The sequence below is a fragment of the Sminthopsis crassicaudata genome, chromosome 2 (genome assembly GCF_048593235.1).
Source record: "Sminthopsis crassicaudata isolate SCR6 chromosome 2, ASM4859323v1, whole genome shotgun sequence".
Classification (NCBI taxonomy): Eukaryota; Metazoa; Chordata; class Mammalia; order Dasyuromorphia; family Dasyuridae; genus Sminthopsis; species Sminthopsis crassicaudata.
Window position 1 is genome coordinate 478,027,429 of NC_133618.1, and position 16,799 is coordinate 478,044,227.

A 16,799-nucleotide genomic window follows, 5' to 3' on the forward strand; every position below is an offset into this window, starting at 1 on the left:
ACCTGAAGGCACCATCAAAATGTAAACTATGATGACAATGTTTGGATCGATGCATTAAGAAGATTACTGTGGCTGCATTTGTATAGGATGGATTAGAGAAGGGAGAGAGAGATTCCAGGCAACAGGATCAGTTGGAGATTGCTGCCATCACCCACTGGTAAGTAGGGCCTGGATAGGAGAAAATGGCAATGGGAATGTGATGGGAGAGTAAAAGGCAATTTTTTAAAATAGCAAATTATTTATTTTTTGTATTTTATGGAAATAGCAAATTCAATTCAATTAATAATCATTTATTAAGCATCTACCTACAAAGTGTAAAGTACTATGGTAGGCCAGGAAATACAAAGATAAAGATAAAAAATAGTATTTGCCCTCAAGAAGATTAGAATTGATTATGGGTATAGTACAAAAGTGAGAAATCAAAGAAAACTTTTTTGGGGGGTGGGAAAAAGAGCTTTTAAAAATCTTTGTAGTTGATTCATTGATAGCTACAAACAATCAAAATCTTTATGGTTTTTGGATATGGCTGTGGTCTACACAGTTCAAAGAACAGCGGATCCAGGGCCCTTTTAGAGAATCTCTGATGGTAATTAATGCCAAGAGAATCTTCAAAACACAAGTCAGGGCCTGAATCTCTGTATTAGCAATTGGCTACCCACACAAAACAATTAAATTGGTCTAGCCCTCACTACTCTGGGGTATGTAGATACTGCCTTTATCACCCTAGGAGTTTTTTCAATGGCTCTCCTGAGGAGAGGTTCAGATTAACATTTTTGGAGGGTCAACAGCCAAGGTCCCCAGCTGAAGTCTGGAAAAAACTTCCCCAAACATCCCTAGGGATCTCCACTTTAATCATTAATACTATTTCATCAATTTAACAAACATTCATTTGTTTTGCAATAGAGTATAATTTTTAGCAATTTGACTCTGAAACAAAACTATAAACATCTCAGAACTATAAGGCAGTAAGTAGAATATTGTTTAGATCTAACAGGCACTGTTGACAATACTTCTTATAATCTGTTCTCTAAATATTTTTAATAAATTTAATTAATTTTCTATATTTGAAATTTTTCTTTTAACCTAAAAATAATAAGACCAAGAGACTGATATTTTTGCTCAAGACAATGAGAAATCTAATAGGCTTTAGTATATAAACTGTATAGAAGTATAATGCTCCTTGCCTGATTGAATCATTATACTCTCTCTAATCCAACCCAACGAATATTTATTAAGCATTTATTATAGGCTAATATTGTACTGGCTTCTGAAAAGACAAAGACAAAGTAACTCCCTGTCCTCAAAGAACTTATTTTCTCTGGAAATATATCAGTCATTAAATGTAGGCAAAATACTTGGAGGAAAGGTTATGTCATCCATGTTAATGAATAGTCAAAGCAATGGATTATTTAAAACCACATGTACTACAAATCCATCTTTCTTTACCTTCAGATTGCAGACACCCAATTAGCACTCCTCCCTACGACTCACCTTCCTTACTTTCAGTATCCCAAGTGTACCCAAAGTTGTGCTCTATTCTAAATGACCCCACTCTTAAGGACCAGCAATAAAGAGCAGGAAGAATGCAAGATGATCAGTTCTTCCCATTGTGTATAGTTGAATATTCAGCTGAAATATATAAAATTCATCTAGTAGGTCTTGAGGTAGTATAGTGCAGTGGAAAGAATTCTGGAGAGGAGGTTAAGAGATCTGAGTTCAAATTCTACTTGGGCCATTTACCCACTGAGACTTTGACTCCTGCTTTCTGGATTGCTGGATGCTTCTCTCAGACCATTATTTCAGGAAAGTCCCAGTGATCTTTTTTTCATTCTTTCCTCTCTGGCCAACTGCTTTGCTTGTGCTTTTTTCTCTCCTCTGCAGTCTTAAAACACCGTACCATGAGCTATGATGGAATTAATTCTGCTATTGTTCCTGGATAGAGTGTGTCAATGTGTTCTACTCACCGCCCCTGTAACTTTACAGACCAAAATCCTCCTCCTAGACCCACTCTCCTATGCATATTATCTCCATCATTAGAATGTAAGATCCTCAAGGGTGAGAACTATCTTTTCTTTTGAATGTGTATTAGCCATTGCTTAAGAAATTCCTTTTTCACCTTTATCTAAGACTCAGTTTCCTTATCTGTAAATCACAATGTTGGACTAGATGATCTCCATTTCTATGATATGATTCTATGATTCCTAAGAGAACTCCCTTCCAAGAGTTCTTACAGCTAATACCTAAATAACTGACTGAGACCAAAGTTAAGCAAGATCTTTTGTGTCATCAGTTCTTCTGACCTTAACACCTGCTGAAAGCAAACTCTTAAAATTCTCCTCCTTCTCTGGTTAGAGGAAAAGGATGATGACAGTATCATCCCCAGTCCAAACAAACCATTAAACTTCACCAGGATTCCCTTTAGAATATTCTATCATAGAACTGAAAGATCCATACAATGAATCATAAGTCAGGAATTTTGCAGTGACCCTGAAGGTAAACAGCACCCCTGCAGCATGCTGAAGAGTATTTGCTCTGTCACACACTACCATTCTGTCCAAGAGTTCTACTGGGATAGGTCACAATTATGTGGGTAAACCTTTGTATCAACTATTATCATATACAATTTTTTTCCCTCGATAAAATACGAACTTCTGTGCCAAAGGGAAGGGAAAAGGGGAGAAGGGCTAGGATCTTTGAAGGAGGCCTGTCGCTAGAAACCCTTTTTAAAGTGCATTTTCATCTTTTCTTTTTACAGTGATCTTCTGCCATGGTGGAATGTAAACACGGCAGGAATAGACAGAATCGCGAATTAAGGATTTGGATGTCTTCCTTTAGAAGTAATCTTCAAAGAATGTGCATCCCAAACATCAGAGTGACTCGACAAGAGCTAGAGCTGCTAGCAGGCTGCATGTAAAACTGTACGGGTCACACCTATTATTACCAGTTGGGTCCTGAATTGCTTTTCAAAATCAATAGAAAACATGTTCTTGTCTCATCTCTTTGGCAAGACAGTGGGCTTGGGAAGAGTTATCTTCAGTGGAAGAAGAAGCAGTGAGTATAAAAAAAATGTCCCTAAAAGTATCGCCACATTTCACTACTTAAATCAGAATGCCAGAAGTGAGAGCCACTGAAGCAATGAAATGATTCCAAACCTGTGGAGGTTGGGGGGGAGGGGACTGAATCCTTGGAGGGCTGATGAATGGGAAAAGGGCAACACATTCTGAATTGTATCTATCACTATCTTCAGTTGGGTCAAAATCTTTCAGTTAATGCAAACTCCAAACTTACTACCAGACCACTGTCCTTGAAAATCAGTGTTTTAATTTCAACTTACTCATTAACATTCATGTATTTGGAAAAGGAGATATAGATTGGGGGGGTTATTTGTTTGTTTAGTATTATAAATTTAGGTTAAATAGAAGAGAATTTAGAGGATATTTAATTCAAAAGCCTCCTTTTACAGCTTTTAAAGCCCTTAACCTGATCCCAGACTATCTTTCCAGTCCAACTAGATCTTAGTTCCTTCTTCCACACTCTGAGATGCAGCTAAACTGGCTTCTCTTTGTTCCTTACACTTATCTCTTGACTCTGACTTTACAATGGCTACATATAAGACTGGAATGTACTTTCTCTTCACTTTTGCCTTGAAGAATCCCTCCTTCTTTTAAGATGCAGCTCAAGTACCAATTTCTCTGTGAACTTTTCCTGAAACTATTCACCAAACTACCACTGCTATCTTTTCCAAATTATTTGTCTTAAAGCTATTTTGTGTTTAGTTGTCTTTATTCTCATTATTCTGTACATACTTTTATAGTCAATCCTTGCCTTTCTCATTCATATATAAAATCCTTACGAGTAGGTAATATTTCAATAATTGCATTTGTATTTCCAGTTTGTCCCTTGGTACCTAGTAGGTGCTTAATAAATGTTTGTTGATTGACTGTTTGATGGTGAACAAATGAAAACTGGAAACATTAAGTGATTTGTTCAAGGTCATGTAGGTAGTAAAAAGGCAGAATAATCATTTGAACCTTAGTTTTCTCATTCTAAATCCAGGGTTCTTTTCACTATATAAATTTGAGTGAATAAGTATTTATTAAGCTCCTACTATGAGCCAGGTATTTTGATAAGGTCTGAGGATATAAAGGTAAAAACAAAAAAATAAAACAGTCCCTGGTCTCTAAAAATTCAGAGTTGGGGCAGTTAGGTGGCGCTGCAGTAGATAGAACACAACTCTTGAAGTCGGAAGGACCTGAGTTCAAATTTGACCTCAGACACTTAACACATCCTAGCTGTGTGACCCTGGGCAAGTCACTTAACCCCCATTGCCTCAGCCAAAAAAGGAAAAAAAAAAAAAAAGAATTCTAAGAATTCAGAGTCTAATAAGGGAGAGAAAACATGTAAACAATAAGATATACCAAAAGATCCATGGCTATAGTAAGAAGATCTGTTAATTAATGTAATCAAACTGAAATACCTACATCTGAAAACAAATACTATAGAATCAGTTGCATTACAAATTCTATGCCACAGAAAATCTTTTAGGATTAAATCTGCACAGAGAATTGAAAATGCAAACATAGAATGATAGTAAAAAATACATCAATTATATATAATAAACTATCTAGGAGAAGTTAAAAACCCAACATGACATCAAACTGAGGACTTTTATTAGATACCAATTTAGTACTTAGTGATACCTGGCCTACCAGCTAAATTTCACTAACTTTCAGAAGAAAAATAAAACTGAGAAACAAAAGGATGGGTGATTCACTCACTGAAAAGTCCTCCTTGTCAGAAAATGAAATCTAATAAGCATTGGAAGGAAACAGCCTCCCATAACTAATGCTGGCAGAGGTCAAAAGTCAAACATACCTGAGGCAGCTTTAATAACACCTTGTCCTGCTCGTTCCATTGGGAGATTATGAAGAGATCATCTAACTTCTATGGAATGTGAAGTTTCTATGATTAAAGTTAAGGAGATCCTTCCCTTTCTATCACATATGTTGACTGATTACCTCAGGAAGAGCTATATCTTTCAAGAATAGCTGCCTTCTAAAGATATATTAGCCTGCCCTGCCCTACCCTGCCTCATTTATTGGCTTTTCTTGAAAATGTTACAAATTCTAAAAAATCACTCGCATGCTTTTCTATAAATTACGGTCATTCTACTTTCATCTTCTATTTATTTCCTATTTGGTTTGAATTTCAGACACAAAGATTAGGTAACAGAGCCACATGTTGCTTTCGTTTAAAAGGAGCCTGGTCAACCCTGCCCAACTTGGAAACCTGGCCTGCCAGAAACAATTGTCTGAAAAAAACAAAGAGGGGGGAGGTTCAAAAGAACGAATTACAGAATTTCACCTCCTCAAAGAGGGGTTCCTGACTTTGCTTTCTACCAGGCAAGCAAAGAAATGGGCTTTACATCTTTATGAGAAAAGGATGCTGGGGTGGGAGGTGCTGCTGGGGAGGGGAGGAAGGGAAGAGGAAGGATGATCAAACAGAGATTCCAGAGAAGATCTGGCTTACTTGAAAATTGTGGCTAAAGAACTGACATCAAGAGAATTTCAGCTAAAACAAGAAATAACTAATGAGATTTTCAGTACATCAAATAAATAAATCTAGGGACTTGTGAGTTCATTTGGCCCAATGCCCTCTTTTTATAGATAAAAGCCCAAGGGTATGTTAACAGGAGAGTTAGGATTTGAACACAGGTGCTCTGACCCCAAAGCCAGGGTTATTTTCATTAGGACACTTAAATAATTTTCTCTTTTCTTTCTCTCTTATCCCACTGAATTAAAGTTATACTTATCCCCTTTCCCACCTCCACATTCTGTAACCATTGTACAGGTATTCTTTGGAAGGCCATGTTATGAAGACAATCTGGAAAAATGATATTTCAAATGGCTGAATAAATTGTGGTATATGAATATTATGGAATATGTAAGAAATGACCAGCAGGATGATTTCAGAAAGGCCTGGAGAAACTTACATGAACTGATGCTGAGTGAAATGAGCAGGACCAAGAGATCACTATATACTTCAACAACAGTACTATATGATGATCAATTCTGATGGACGTGGCCATCTTCAACAATGAGATGAACCAAATCAGTTCTAATAGAGGAGTAATGAACTGAACCAGCTACACTCAGGAAAAGAACTCTGGGAGATGTCTATGAACTTCTACATAGAATTCCCAATCCCTCTATTTTTGTCCGCCTGTATTTTGGATTTCCTCACTATTTCAAAGTCTGATTCTTTTTGTACAGCAAAACAACTATTTGGATATGTATACATGTATTTAATTTATACTTTAACATATTGAACATGTATTGGTCAATCTGCCATTTGGGGGGGAAGGAGGGGAAAAATTAGAACAAAAGATTTGGCAATTGTCAATGTTGTAAAATTTCCCATGCATATATCTAGTAAATAAAAATTATTAATTAAAAAAATGATCTTTCAGAAGGCAAGTGATTGCCTTAATATTCTAACCAAACAGCACAATTCAACACATTAGGCATTTATTAGTAATAGCCAGCATTTACATGGCTCTTTAAGTGGCACAATGGATAGAGCCACTGGGCTTGGAAAGAAAACTTCATAAGATCAAATCTAGCTTCAGACATTTATTAGCTATATGATTCTGGGCAAGTCACTTAATCCTGCTTGCCTCAATTTCTTAATGAGCTTAAAAAGGAAATGTCAAACGACTCCAGTACCTTTGCTAAGAAAATCCCAAATGGAGTCATTTAGAATCAGATAAGACTGAAGCATACCTTACATGTTGACTCACTTGATCTTCACAATCCTGGGAAGAAGTTATCCCTTCTATAAAGATGAGAAAACTAATGCAGAAAGACATTAAATGACTTGCTCAAGATCACACAACTAGTAAGTAACTGAAATTTTAATTCAGTCCCACATTCTATCCATTGTGCCACCTTGAACAATCTCTACACTAGGTGCAGGGGACATAATCTCTAATCTTAAGAGGCTTACATTAATTTTACACAGTCATTTGTAGTTTGTTCTAATTTTTAAAAATCTTTTAAGGTCAAGAAACCCATTCTTAGTGAGTTCTGCTCTACTCAAAAGTATCAGCTTTCAAGCCTGTCATTTTGGAGTTATCCACGAGTACAGTCTTAATTTAATTTTTCTTTAATTAGATTGATGTTTTTTCTCACTGTTTGCAAAAACTTGTCCTCTTGAGTCAAAAAATGCTGCTGTCTAGTTAGTTTCCAAGGATAATATTTCACAAGAGCCTCAGAAACCAAATGGGAAATGATATTTAACATCACTTACTGAGTCCACTCTCCCATTTCATTCATTCATTCAAGGAATGATTGAACATCTACTATGAATGTCATATTTTTATCACTTATTATTACCTTTGCTAGGCCCTGTGGGGGTCTAAAAAGAAACAGTACATGATCCCTGCCCTTAAAGGGCTTACTTTCTAGCAAATATTCTGAATTCAAAAGAACATCTTGTTGGATGGAGGGTGTGTAGAACTATGCACTCATTGTTTGAAGCCAGAGGACCTGACTTCAAATCTTGATTCTTCAGTTAAATCATCGGGTAACCTGAAAAAGTCACTTTAGCTTTCTTTTGTAAAATGAACTTATTGGACTTAAACCCTTCCTCTTTCTGGACCTCAGACTCCTGATCTCTAACATGAAAGCACTGGGCTAAGTTTTCTCTCAGTTCTCTTTCAGTGCAAATTCCATGATCCTAGAAGATAAAAACAAAAATGAAGGATTATAAGTATAGATATTATATCATCTTATCTTTCTGTAGGAATTATTGGCTGTGGGTTTTCCTTAAGGGGTAGAGGATAGAAAATGAGAATTTCAAATACTTTTAGTAAATAGGTCCTTCAAGTTGTATAAGTATCATCAATATCACAAGCTATGAGCAACTTGTGAAATAGGATGTCACATAGGATGCTATAATGCTATAAAGTCCCTTCCTCCCTGCCCCCTTTCCTGTAATTATTTTCTGTGATTTGAGTATCTCATTGAAGACAGTGGGGTTACTCCACCTCACTCATCAGTCAAATGAGTGGCAACCAATCAGTGTGCCAAGATTGCAATATTCTCTGGGACTCCAGGACTACTCCTCTGCCCAGGATTCTCCCATCAAGTACTTCCAAAGATGAAAACTTAGCACAAGCAACAACTTTTATCCATGTTAATCAAGGCCCCACACAGCTGGCACTCAGCGGTGACAAGAAACCTAAAGTGAACACTCCGTGCAGAAAGTACTGATGGTGAGAGGCCTGGGGATGCCATGTGGCCAGTCCCAGAAAAGGAAAAATAGGAAATAAAATATATTTGCAGCTACTGAAGATTGGATGAGATGAGCTATAATGGAAGAAGCTAAAGTTACCTAAGATCTCATCAAGAAAAAGAAGAAAAGCCTTTATTAGATAGTCATTCCCTTCTCAGTCATCAGGGCTACAGTTATTTAATAAACACTGAGGAATTGTCTTCTGACGTTCTACCACAATCAGTCCCTTGTTAGTCATGATGGGGAAAATTATCAAAATGATATGCTAGATTGGACAAGTCCTTTGAGTCCAGTGTTCTGCATGTAACACAAACCAAGGATATTCCATAAAAATTCTCTAAAAGATAAGCATGTACTCCAAAATTCTACATCCCCTAATCTTGGACAAGTAATTTCATCTCAGTTTCCTCATCTATAAAAATAAAGGAGTCTGAGATCCCTCCATAAATGTAAACTAAAGTTATCCTAAGATCCTTCCTTCCCTTTATAACTCATAATGGTTCTATCATACAAAATATATATATATATATATATATATATATATATATATATATATATATATATATATATATATATATATATATATGTATGTATATATATATCCACTCCCTTTTGAATTAATTTATTTTTTCAACTGGCCTAGCAACTCCAATCCATTCTAAATCTCTTTAATATTCCCCTCCAGTAGTTCCCAAGAGAAAAGAAAAATAAGAATCTGAAATAAATGAGGAAGATGGGAATGGGGGAGAGAGAGAAATCTCACTTGATCGGTACCAAGAATGGACCCTGTAGTGAACTTTCAACCTTGTGGGGTCTTCAAACACTTTTTATTTCTCCCTTCTTCTCTGAAAGGACTACTGGGCAAAAGGGTTCATTAGCCAAATGATTCCATAAGGGATGCTACTCAAAGAATTCATAAGGCCTCAAGGGAGGGAGAGCTAACTAAGGAAGAAAGGTTGAGGTCTCCTGAGATGCCATAGACCTTTTGCCCAAATGTAAAGAAGGTGAAAATTTTGAGGGCAGACATTTGAATTCTGAAATCTTCCTGTAATTATAGCTTTAGTCATGAAAATGCATACAAGTTCACAGGGTGATTAATATGAGCACGCTTCTCCAAGTGCAAGTGAGTTGTCAATAAGACAATTAAGCTCTGTCAATAATATGCACTGTATGTTATTATCTGCTATTCTAAATCTCAGGCTATTGTGATCTCTGAAAAACAAAAGAGAACAGCCAGCAGTGAAATAAATACTTTTGCACTAGTGAGATATGTAATTCTCTACTAATTTGATGGCACAGTACCTGTAAAGAAAAAAAAAATGGATTGTTCTTAAATATCACATAAATAACTCATGGAAATGAAGAATGAGATTCTTTGGAAGACTGTTACAATAGAAAATTAGCAATTCTGTGCATAAAGCAAATCAATTACTTATATCACGTGACCCAAGTCAATAGAGGGACTTGATAGGTTACCATTGACTTTAATCAACCATGGGAGTTCAGAAATCAGGAAATCTAAAAAAAAAAAAATTTTTTTTAAAGAAAGAGAGAAAGAAAGAAGAGAGAGAGAGAAGGAAAGGAAACACTAAAGATGAGAAGAGACCTGCCATTTAAAAGAATAAAACATACTAGTAAAATTGATGAATGAATTCCTAAGGATAATATATTTTGTAAACTGTACATTGCTTTTAGCTGTAAAGAACATCCTCTAAATACAAATAGTCAAGCTAAATTCTTCCACTGTTTCTAAAACAAAAATCTCACACAAATCAATCTCTGCATATTCATGGAAAGAAGCACAATTCCCTTCCATAAAACAACTGGTAAAGTGTTTTGTATAATAAAATAAAAGCCTACATTCAAACCACTACTTGTTGACATTATAGAACTTGAAAAGGAGTTAGGAATAAAGAGAAAGTTGTCTCCAAATTAATGAGCCAGATATAATAGTGCCATGTCAAAATATTGATTTGATTCCATTCTGTCTATTGTTAGCAATCTGCATTTAGTTGAAGAAAATATAATTTTTTCATTATACCTAGCATTGGTAATTATTACATTATTTTCTGTTTATTATGGGTAAGAGAACTGATCTGTCACTTTGGAGATTAATATAGAATAAGTGCATGCTAATTTGTGACAAAGACAAAACACAAAAATCTAGTGGGCCCTACCAATCATTTTAGTAGCTTGAAACATTTCTTGGAGGGAAAAAAAGGAAGAAGAGCCTGCTCAAATGGAACTAAATATTATATATATGTATATATGTGTATATATATACACAAAGTATAATATATATGCATATAATTTATGTAAAATTATTTAAATAGCTAAGCCAAAACACTTATCAAACTAACATTGCAAATGGACTTTATGAAATCCATGCTAACACAGACTTCATGATAAGCAATATCTATATGATAAGCCAACAAAAATTCAGATAATAGTAGAGAGAGAAAGCTTGACAGGGGAAATCAACAGAAGGGAATTTATTTATCACTATCAGTCTCTTATTACCTTTTCTGAAATTTTTCTTATAATAGTCACAAACACTTTTTTCCTCCCTACTTTCAATTCCTCATAAATTTTGACTAAGGGCAAATATTTGAACAACTTTTCTTAAATTGCAATAAAAGTCATATATTTCTTTCCACAATTTCTGTTTGGTCATTTACATTTTAATATTTTACATCTAAGTTATGATTATGTGACATATGATATATGTATGCACAGGATTGTACAAAAGGTTTACAGTTATTTAATGAAATATACTTAACCATTTTGAAACCAAATAATGACAGAGTAGAAGGTAATTTGGATTCCAAATTATTAAGAAATGCTTCAATTCCTAGAACAAAAAAAGTTATCACTAGTAATAACTTAAACAATAGACTATAAATGTCTAGCATATAATATAAAGCTCTTAATTTTTATACTGCTGGGTGCTATTTGTCGGCTGTGAAACTGAAAATCTACAGTTGTTAATTTGTGAATATGCTCTATCTATTTACCAAACTTTTTTAGAAGAGGCATCCTTTTCCCTCTTAAAAAAAAAATATGTGTATATACATATATATATATATATATATATATATATATATATATATATATATATATATATATATATATATATATATATATATATATATATATATATATATATATTTATTTATTTACTTATATACTGTATATCCCCAGAATGCAAGCAAGCTATTCTCAAAAAGTAAATGCAAAGCCAGGAAAAAATCACACCTACCAGTAGCAGAATGATTAAAGTGCTGTGGTAAGGATGACGGTAAACATTCAATTTACCCTTCCAATTTAACTATAGATGTGGAGTTAGGGGAAATTACCGATAGGTCATCCCAGGTCATAGCAGCCCTTGAAGATCTCAGCAGAGAGTCTGGAAAATAAAGGAACCTTAAAGGTCAGCTACAATATGAACTTCTCAAGAAGATCTTGGCCCTGGATAGATGAGAAATCAAGGCATTTGATGGCAACACTAAGAAATATCAATCCCCAGGCTGAATTGTCCACAAAGGGTCCATTGGACACTGTCCAGGAGAAATGATCTGCATTCCAATAGGCGTGACATCCACTTTCTAATACTACAGAAAAAGAGACTATGTAAGGATTTGTCTTTCTAGGAACTCTCAAGACAAAAAAAAAAAAAAAAAAAGTCAATACATTCAACTTCCTCTGCCATTGGGTTTCAAATTTCTCTGCTCTGAATCCCCCAATATAAATCGCACCGTGCCCCAGATACACTTTTAGGCCTCTGCCTCTTTCCATTTCAGTAACATCCTCAATCACAGAAGCTTAAAGGAGGAGTGGTCCGATAGGGATTGTCTGTAAAAAAGAAGGAAGTGAACGAGCTTATCTCAGTACTTTCTTAGACTCTTCCACTGTAATCTAGCTGCTGAATCATAAGCTTCAGAGGTAGAAGGGACTTTGGGATTCTTTGGGTCCAAATCCTTTATTTTCATAAATAAAGAACTGAAATTAAGACAGATAAAGAGACTTGTCCAAAATCGCACAGATAATTTTCTATCCGTTTGTCATTTATTCATTCACCAAACAAATATTTATTTGGCATTTATGAAATTCAAGGTACTAATTATCCTTTAGTGACTGACCCCAGTAATTTCTCCCTTCTCTAAGCTCCATTAGCATTTACTCTTTCTATTTTTGGGTTGTTACTAAAAGCTATATTTGATACCTCTGTTGTTTTCTCTCTTTTGTTTGTCACTTAAAACAATTCTAAAATTTTTACCTTAGACCCATCAGAGCAGTCAAAAAAAGTCTTTTTTTTTTTGTTAATGAAAATAAGTGTTAGAGGGTCTGTAGAAGAATTGTTACTCAATAAAAGTTGGTGGAGCCATGAAATTATCCAACTATGTGGAAATTATTTGGATAAAACCTCAAGAGATATAAAACTATACCTATTTTTTGATCTAGTAATAGCACTACTGGGCATATGTGCCTTTAAGAGGTTAAAGAGAGAGGAGAAGGACCTATTTGTACAAAAATATTATATCACTTTCTGGCAACAAAGAACATTAATTAAGGAATTAATTTAATTAATTAATTAAATCTAATTAAGGAAAACCTCGACAAATTTTGGTATATAAATACAACATAATATTATTTTACATAAGAAAGTATAAATGTGAAGAATTCATATTAACTCAAGAGGACTTTTATAAGTTAATGCTAAGTGAAAAAAACAGAATGAAGAAAAATTTTAATGACCACCAATATTTAAAGGAAAAAAAAGTTGAGAGATTTTAGACCTTTGTTAAATGCAGTGTCTAATCATCAATTCACATGATTTATGGAGAAGGACATCTATCTCTCAATAAGAAGTAGACTAGGTGTGTGTGTGTGTGTGTGTGTATGTGTGTAGATAGATAGATATGGATATAGATATAAAAAGTCATACCTTTTCAGTCATGGCCAATAAACTGGTTTATTTTGCTTACCTCTATATGGTGAAGAATAGAAGAATCAGTGGAAGAGAAAAAAGCATGAACAAAACTTGATTTTAAAAGAAAGAGACGTTAAGACATTCCTCTCCCTCCCCTTCTTGCTCTAAGAATTGTAATGATATCAAAATGACTATTGCAATTAAAAAAAAAGTCATGTTTATTCACCAACCAAAACCTGAATCCTAGCTCTTCTATTTATTAGCTATGTAACTTTCAGCAAGAACACTTCCCCCTCTGGAACTCAGTTTCCTCATCTATGAAATGAAGGGTTTGGATTAGATGGTCCAATGTCCCTTCTGGTCCTAACTCTATTATCTTATTAAGTGACCTAAAATGACTCTCCCTTGCCAGTTGCAGAGAAGGCCACTTTGGGAAACCCTGAGATGTAAATTAATTCTGCCCTGATCTTGTTGAGTTCCATTAACACTTATTGTTCTACTTTATGAAACCAAAGTGAGGAGAAAAAAGAAAAGAAAAGAAAAAGGGAGCTTTTGAATTTCTGTGTTTTGTTACCAGGGAAGAGAATTTCAGGAACACTCAGCCTGAAGGATAAACAAGGGCTACAAGTCTTGGGTCATAGATTCTTAAGCTAAAGGAAACCTAGAGAGCATCATAGTCTGGGATCATAAGCTTAGAGCTAAAAGGAACCTTTGAGTCTATTTAATCCAACAATCTTACTTTACAGAAGAGGAAACTGAGGCATGGGCTTAGCTCAGATCACTTAGGCAGTTATAAGCAAAGCTGGATTTGATGCCAGATTCAGTATCTGGGACTGAAAAAGATCTTGAGAGAGAAGGAACAAACTAATCTCCAGTATTCCAGTATTCCAAAAGTAACTGTTAGTGATACCAAGGAATATATATCCAGAAATGGAGATGAGCATATAACAAAAGGATAAAGTTTCATGGGTTAAGTTATGTTGCATTAATTAATAATAAAGTATTTGTATAGCTTTTTAGGTTTTGCCAAATTCTTTACAAATATTATTTCATTTAATCCTCATAACAACCCTGGGAAGTGGGTATTATTATTATTATTCCAACTTTACAGATGAAAAATTAAGATAGGCAGAGATTGTCATTTAATCCTCATAACAACTCTGGAAAGTAGATACTATTATTATGATTCCCACTTTACAGATGAGAAAACTAAGGTTAAATGGCCAGAATCATATAGCTAGTAAGAATGTAAGACCAGGCTCAATCTTCTTGACTCCAGGTCCAGCACTCTATACCCTGAACTACCTAAATGCTTATTATCCAAAAAATACCAAAAGACAACATTTAATAAGCACCTACTGTGTGCCAAAAACTTTAGAGGCTCCAGAACATTGGATAGATCTCCAAAGAGAACTTATGGTGCAGGACCAAAAGATGTGGCTGGGTTGAAATTATAATCAGAAGAATGATGACTACCGGATGACTCATGAATACAATGGAATTGAAGGTAATTACATTCATCTCCATTGCACAAAAGTAAGTTTGTAAATCTAAAATTTAAGATGGGTCTCAGGTTCTCTCTCGGAAATTAAGATGAGGACAGAAGCCCTCCCTGCTCTTTCCCACAGAGAACTGGGAACAATCCCCAAAAAAAACAAGAGGAGGGGAAAATCCCTTTAAATCACCATGGATGAGCCAAGATGGAGGCTTTCTGGCGCAAGTAAAAAAAAGAATATGGCCTGAAAAACTACTCAAACTTTCTAATTATTGAGAATCACAAAATCAAATGTATCTGGGCTACTCCCTTATACACATTAAACTGATAAATATAGTTTAAAATTATTTTTTAAAAAAATGTTGACTGGTTGTGGGAAGCAATCCACACTATCCTACCACCCTGATGGGGCCACTGTGGATTGAGGCAAACTTTTGTGGACAGCATCACGACTATTTCCAATAAAATTTACAAACTTATTCTTACTCTTTAACCCAGGGATGCCATCACTAAGACTTTTGAAATTGAAATTAGACAAAGGGGGCATTGAAAAAGGGAATAGGGGGAATACTTATCTCTCCAAAAATATTGTAGGGGAATTTATTGGTAAGGGGAATAAAAAATAGTTAATAATACAGATTCTCAATGATTGGAAAATGATGGAAGAAATTGGGATGTATGAATGCGATAGAATATTACTGCATCACATGAAATGGTTATCATGAAGAATATAATAAGATTCTTGTGAAGTAATGCCAGGAGAAGAAAGTAAATCCAGAATAGCAATATGCCTAATACAACAGTGTAAGGATAGAATAGGGACAGAACCTACCTGTGATTTCATTGCTACAGGGAATTCCCAGATGAGGAAACTTCCTCTGCTAATGCAGGTCAGCACTTCTGAGTCTTAGAGAGTTGCCTAAAGCATTCAGAAGTTAAATGAATTACTCAGCAAAAGACAATCAGTATATGTTGAAGAAGGTTTTAAACTTAGGCCACTCTACTCCAGAGGCCAACTCTTATATCCAGTAAGCCACAGGGCTAGGTAAACAAAAGTATTCTGTTTCTTTCTGTGTTCTTCTCTAATATGTTTTCTTCTATTTATTTTTACCAGAATTTGTTGCTATCGTTATTATTATTTACTTGCACAATTATAAGACAATGGAAAAACAAATCAGAAGGGAAAAATTATTTTGTTTTAAATTAATATATATTTTAAAAGCAAAATTTAAATTCCTTGGTTTAAAAGTATTTAATTATCTTAAACTTCTTTAATTATTATGTTTGGACTCTTAAGCACTAACTAATGGGTAAATGACTTGTTTAAGACCACAAAGTTGATATATGTCAAAGGCCTGATTTGTCTCTCTAATTGCAGGCAGGTCATTCTGCTTCTAACTAATGTAAGAATTTTCAAAACTGAACCGAAAAAAATGAGAATGAAGTAGAAGAGAAAATGGGGTTACACTCTTGGGTCCCCTGTAATATCTCTCATCTCTAACCTGTTGGAAGAGAGAGAACACAATATAGCTTTAGGATTCCTGAAATCGTTCCTAAAAAGATTCAGCACATGAGTAGTTTCCAAAGCTTGGCCCAGCAGTAGCTATGCTCTGGTGTTTAGAATACAATAAATGTCTAAGCTTTTATTGCAAGTGTGACTTAGTAACTTAGTTATGATATTTAATAAGAAAAACAGTTATCACCTCCTTAGTGTCTTATCAAGTGTAACATTATTCTTCCCATTAAATCTGAGAAGGCTTTTTTTTTCTTTATTCAGTGATAAATGGGAGCAAATGGGAGTAAGTGGTCAGTGAGATCTTTGCCCCACTGAAGTGCTTCAAGGTCCAGAAATGTTTGGAGAATCCCTACAATTGGAGACCGTGCTGGGTTGGCAATGGCCATCCATATTCAGAAAAGGGAATGAGACCTTAGAAGAAAAAGCAGGATGATACAGTGCAAAGAATACTAGATTTAGAAGCATCAGGGCCTGGGTGCAAGGCTGGTTTTGTCAGTAATTAGCCATGGGACTGAGCAAATCATATCCCCATGTTGGCAGTTAGTTTTCTCACCTATAATATA

The 16,799-nt window shown here is 34.9% G+C and overlaps 1 protein-coding gene across 14 annotated transcripts in view; it reads right to left on the reverse strand.

Annotated features, from left to right (window-relative positions):
- The window catches only part of ZNF536 (zinc finger protein 536), a 578,037-nt gene that overhangs the window by 547,146 nt on the left and 14,092 nt on the right, over positions 1-16,799 (reverse strand). The window contains exon 2 of one of the 14 annotated variants that reach the window (XM_074293258.1): positions 11,555-11,701. The exons of 12 other annotated variants lie outside the window; for them this stretch is intronic. The gene's annotated coding sequence lies outside the window, so the exon portion shown is untranslated. Of the gene's footprint in view, positions 1-11,554; positions 11,941-16,799 lie in introns of those variants that run through there. One more of the 14 variants, XM_074293264.1, reaches the window with a different exon arrangement.